Below are 5,861 nucleotides of genomic sequence, written 5' to 3' on the forward strand. Positions count from 1 at the left end.
GACTTGATGGCACATAGCAATAACAACAACAACAGCAGTAACAATAACAATACTCGGCTTATATTCTATCTCTTAAATGAATTGTGCCTTGCCTTTCTAAGTCACAGTAAATTCTTCACTCCTGGAACACCAATTTTTTTATTTTTTGCTCTGTTTCTTAGACATATATTGTTGGGTGTCATTGGGTTAAGTCCAACTCATAGCAACACTATGAACAACAGATCTGAACTATTTCCTATCCTGTGCCATCCTCATCATCGCCGACACATTAAGCACATTGCTGTAGTCACTGTGTCAATCAATCTCATTGAGGGTCTTCCTTTCTTTCTCTTAACCTCCACCTTTCCAAATATAATGTCCCTTTGAGGAATAGCCATTCTTCGCAACATGCCCAAAGTATGTGAGATGACGCTTAGCCATCACTTTTTTACTGGCTTCACTTTCTTCAAGACAAATTTGTTTGTTCATTTTTCAGTCCGTGGGATATTTGGTACTCTTCTCCAACACCAGGACTCAAAAGCATCAATTTTTCTGTCATCTGTATTCATTCTCACAGATGCACAGCTAATGACTAAAAAGACCATGGCCTGAATCGGGTGGATTTAAGTTTTTAAACTTACATCACTGCTCTTCAGAATTTCTCTGACAACAGACTGTCCTAATGTAACATATCTTTTGATTTCCTGGCTGCTGGCGCCAAAGATGTTGATTGTGGATCCAGGTAAGATGAAATCATTGACAATTCTAAGCTTTTCTCCATCTATCATGATGTTGCCTCTTGGTTCAGTGGTGATGGTTTTGGGGTTTTTTTTTATGTTGAGATGTAATCCATATTGAAGGGTGTAGTCTTTGATCTTCTGTAGCAAACATTTCAAATCCTCTTCTCTTTCAGCATGCTAGGTTGTGTCATCTTCAAAACCCGGGTTTTTGGTGAGTCTTCCTCAGATCTTGATGCCATATTCTTCTTTATGTAATTTGGTATCTTGAATTATTTGCTGACCTTGCAGATTGAGTAGTTATGAAGAAAGGGTAAGGCCCTGATGCACACTTTTCTTAATTTAAAACCATGTAGTGTTCCTTTACGATGACTATTTATGCTTTATTGACTATGCAAAGGCACTTGACTGTGTGGATTATAACAAGTTATGGCTAACATTGAGAAGAATGGGAATCTCAGAGCACTTAATTGTGCTCATGTAAAATCTACATCTAGACAAGGATGCTGTTGTGCAAACAGAGCAAGAGAACAGTACATGGTTTAAAATTAAGAAGAAAGAACATCAGAGTTGTATTCTCTCCATACCTAGTCAATCTGTATGCTGAGCAAATTAATTGAGAAGCTGGATTCTATGAAGATGAGAGTGACAGGGGATTGGAAGGTGATCCATGAATAACCTGCATTATACAGATGACACACCTTACTTACTGAAAGTGAGGAAGACTTGAAGCACTTGGTGCAGAAGATCAAAGAATACAGCCTTCAACATGGATTGCATCTCAATGCCAAGAAACAAAAGATTCTTACCACTGGACCAGTAGCCGACATCATGACAGATGGGGAAAAGAGTAACACTGTCAACTTTATCTTACTTGGATCCACAATGAACACCCTTGGTACTGAAAGTCAGGAAATCAGGAGATATATCGCATTGGGATAGTCTGCAGTCAGGGACTTCTCCAAATCATTGACAAGTAATGGTGTCAGTTGGAGGACCAAAGTATGTCTGACTGAGGCCATGAATGGTCTTTCGGATCACTTGCTATGCATTTGAAAGCTGGACAATGAATAAGAATGACATAAGAAGAATTGCACCTTTGAGCTGTTGTGTTGGAGTAATGAACATCCCGTGGACTGCCAAAAGAACAAATATGTCTGGGAGAGGGTGCAGCCAGAAGCAAAGATGTTAAGGGTTTGCCTCACACACTTCAGGCATGTTGCTATGAGAGGCTATTCCTTGGAGAGGGACATGATGCTTGGAAGGCTGGAGGATCTGTGAAGGAGAGGAAGACCCTCAACCAGGTGGACTGACATGGTGATTGTCGCAAAGGGCTCTCGTGAGTCAGGAAGTGTGAGGATGGCACAGGATAGGACAGGGTTCTGATCTGTTGTTCATAGGGTTGCTATATGTCATATTTGACTCGATGGCACCTAACAACAAAACAAGAAGTGTTCCCTTGCTCTGTTTTTTGAAGGGGGCAGCAATGAGAACAATTTATAAATAGGATTTGGCTAATCTCCTACCACTCCCTTCAGAAGGAGGCCAGGGCCACATCACAAGAGGAAGATCCTTAGATGGGGTCATGAGGAGACAGGAACAGGTCCATAAAACTGGTCCTGGGTTCAGCAGTTACTAGCAGAACCTAGAGTGATGAATGGTGTGGCTTTCTCTTCTACGGGGTTGTGCTATTGTCTGGACTTGCATTTGCATTTGTTACTTAGAGCCAAGAGGATTCCCATGGAGCCCATAATCCCTGTACAAATCGTCCCTCACACCACTTGAAAGGTTGGTGGTTTGAATGCACCAGCCACTCCAAAAGAGAAAGATGGGCAGTCTCCTCCTGTGAAGATCTGTAGCCTTGAAAACCTGATGGTGGGCTGCCAAGAGTCAGAATAGCTTCAGAGACAGTGGGTTGGGTTGGGTTAGGATGTTTTCTTTGAGAGATCAGAGATACCTCTGCAGGTAAGCCATTTACACCAAACACTCAAGGAGAAATAGGCAGAGACTGGGGAAAAAGAGTATGGTATGCAGAGGGAACAGCATGTGCCAAGGCTCTGACACAGAGGTAGTCTTAGGGAGTGAAGGGCAAAATCAATCTCCCTACATGAAAAGGGATCTGATAGCACACATTCAAGTGCTTGGCTGCTAACTAAAAGGTAAGTCATTTGTACCCACCTGTCGCTCCAAGAGACAAAGATTTGCTAATAAGTTCATACAAAGGCTTCTCCCAGGAAGTCCCATGGGGAAGTTTTACTATGTGCTATGAGGCCGCAGTCTGAGCGGATTGAAGACACAGAGCAACAATAATGCGTGATGATCTCTCCAGCTTTTGTCAGATGAAGTGGAAAACAACTCATTAATTCTTCCATACCACTTTTTGAGGATGACATTGTTGTGGTTCTTGGAGACCAGAATAGAGAATAAAATCAGACCAGACTGATCTATTTTGCAGACTAATGAGGAGGCTGAGAGCTAAACCAGTGACATGTGTGTCGTGTGACAGGCAGGCTGTGGTGGGAGGAGGATGTCATGCATGTTGGCAATAACTATTTCTTATATGAATCTGGTTTGTCTTTCTAATCCACAATAAGGTCTTCATTCTTCAAACTCCTAAATAATTGCTATTTGTCACTGTGCCTCTTAACAAAAAAGGAAACCCCCAAACTCACTGCTGTCAAGAGACTCATAGCAACCCCAGAGGGCAGGGTAGGTGGTCCCACAGGGTGTCTGAGCCTAACCTTGACCAGACTAATTTTTCTCCTGTAGAGCATTTGAGAAGTTTGAACTACTGACCTATTGGTTAGCACTCCAACACTTAATGCATGTGGCCACTAGGCTTCTGTTTTGGTAATTACATCACTCACCAACGTGTCCACTGCCTTCCAACCAATTCTGATTCAAGGCAACCCTTCAGCAGCTTCTTAGGCTATAAATATTTACAGGAGGCAGCTGCCCAAACAGCAGGTAGTAGATCAACATTTTGACCATGACCTTTTGATTTGCAGCCTAGGGCACTGCGCCACCAGGACTCTTAACTATATGTTATCTTGTAATTCTTTTCATTTCCTTAGGGATACTGAGGGGAATTTATCCAAGAAGGAAGTACCTGAGGTGGATCTGAAGTAGGGGTTTTCTACTTAGAGAACAAAGGAAGGGTAATTCAAAGAAGAGGGGGCAGTGTGTACAAAAGCAAGGAGACCGGGAAAGCAGAGGAATTCTAGGGAAGCGTGAGCGATTCTGGATGGCTGAAGACTGGACTGAATGGCAGGGAAGGCTAGCAGAGACAGAGATCATGATGGTTCTCTTAGGATTAAGAGGTGCTTGGATTTTATATCATAAGCTTTCTAAGCAGTGCAGGGAGGTCTGCATGCAGAAAGAATGGATGGGATGTGGTGGTGGCCACAGCCATGTAGATTCAGAAGAAGGAGGCAAAAGTGCTAATGACCTAAAGTGATAAAGAGCAATGATGTCAGTCTAGAGACTAAGGTGTACCTGATTCAGGTCATGGTCATCACAATTACTTGCTATGCATTCAAGAGCTTGACAATGACTAAGGATCACAGAAGACGACTTGATGCCTTTGAATTGTGGTGCTGGAGAAGAATATGGGACATACCACAGACCTCCAGGAGAACAAGTAGGCCTGTCTTGGAGAGGATGAAACCAAGCTTCTCCTTGGAGGCAAGGATTTTGAAGCTCCATCTCACATATTTTGAGCACATGGCCAGAAGGGACAAGTCCTTGGAGAAGGACATCATGATTAGAAAGGTAGAGGGGCAGCATGGGAGAGGAAGACTCTGGATGAAGTGGATTAACATGGTAACTGGGGCAATGGGATTAGGTGTTTGGGAGTCAGTGAGACTGGCTCAGGATAGGGCAGGGTTCAGAGCTACTGTACATAGGGTCCCTATGAGTTGGGGGAGATTCAGTGGCACATAACAACCACATGACCCAGGCTAAAGAGAGAAGTCTGCATTAGGGCAATGATAGGAGAGACTCTTCTATGTAAGACCCTCTAACATTTAAGTTGGTGACGGCATGGTTTTAGAGGAGAAGGGAGAGGGCTAAGTTAGGACACTGTAATCCTCAAGCATTCCTTGGAAAAGGGTCAGTGAAAGAGAGGGAGGATGGATTGTGGGATAGATTGACACAGTGCAACAACATGGTGACAGATGGCGCATGAGGATGGCGTAGGACAGGGCAGGGTTTCATTCTGTTGCATCACGGTGACTATGAGTTACAGCCGGCATGGTGTCACATAACAACAACAAAAACCCTCAAGCTTTGGTAACGGAATGCGGATGAGACACATACTACTTGCTGTGATGAGGACACCAGGGGGAGGGACAGGATTTGCAGGGTGTGTGGGGAGGTAGGTGGAGAAAGATTAAGGGCAGTGAGGCTTTTCATTGGTACCTTGGACAGCTCCAAGCTTCTCCAAACCTCTCCCCACCCCTCACCTTTCACACTTTCACCCTCCACTCCCACCAACCAAATCTATTGCGATCAAGTTGATTCTGCCTCATAGTGACTCTGTAGGCTAGAGTAGAATTGTCTCACAGGATTTCCAAGGTTTTAAGTCTTAACAGAGGCAGACTGCAACACCTTTCTCCTGTTTACTGGTAGTTTCAACTTAGCAGCTGAGTGCTTTGGCTATTGTACCACCAGGGTTCCTTAAAGGACCTCCAGGGGCCTTCAGATAGAATTGGTTCTTGATTTCGGCAACCTGAGGATAAGAAAAGGAGTTAATTCAGCGTGCAGATTTCCAGGTGCTCATAACACTGCACTGCCTCTGGGGTTGAGGCTCAGGAGCCTGTATTCTAAACAAGCACTCTGCCAGAAATGGGTCCAGGCAGTCTGGTGATCATTGGACTAAAACCATGGTGGACTCTAGGGAAAGAGGTTAGAGCGCCCTCTGCTGCAAAAAAGGAGTTTTACACGTCTTGGGTTTATGACTTAAATTTCTGTGATGTTTATTCTCCCAAAGAAACAGAAGCCAGGGGAGTATAAAAAAGGGTTCACCTGACTCGTCAACTTCTGCCTCACTTTCAACTTATTGAGGAGATGTTGTTACTGTTGTTAGGTGCCATCAAGAACTTGTGACTCATATTGATCCTGTGAACGATAGATCTGAACCTTGCC

The 5,861-nt window shown here is 43.8% G+C and overlaps 1 pseudogene; it reads right to left on the reverse strand.

Moving 5' to 3' along the window:
- The window catches only part of LOC102852650, a 33,000-nt pseudogene extending 30,533 nt beyond the window's left edge, over positions 1-2,467 (reverse strand).
- Between the last annotated feature and the right edge of the window lie 3,394 nt (positions 2,468-5,861).

Source organism: Elephantulus edwardii, unplaced genomic scaffold (assembly GCF_000299155.1).
Source record: "Elephantulus edwardii isolate Elephantulus edwardi_28Jun2011 unplaced genomic scaffold, EleEdw1.0 scaffold00092, whole genome shotgun sequence".
NCBI classification, from domain to species: domain Eukaryota; kingdom Metazoa; phylum Chordata; class Mammalia; order Macroscelidea; family Macroscelididae; genus Elephantulus; species Elephantulus edwardii.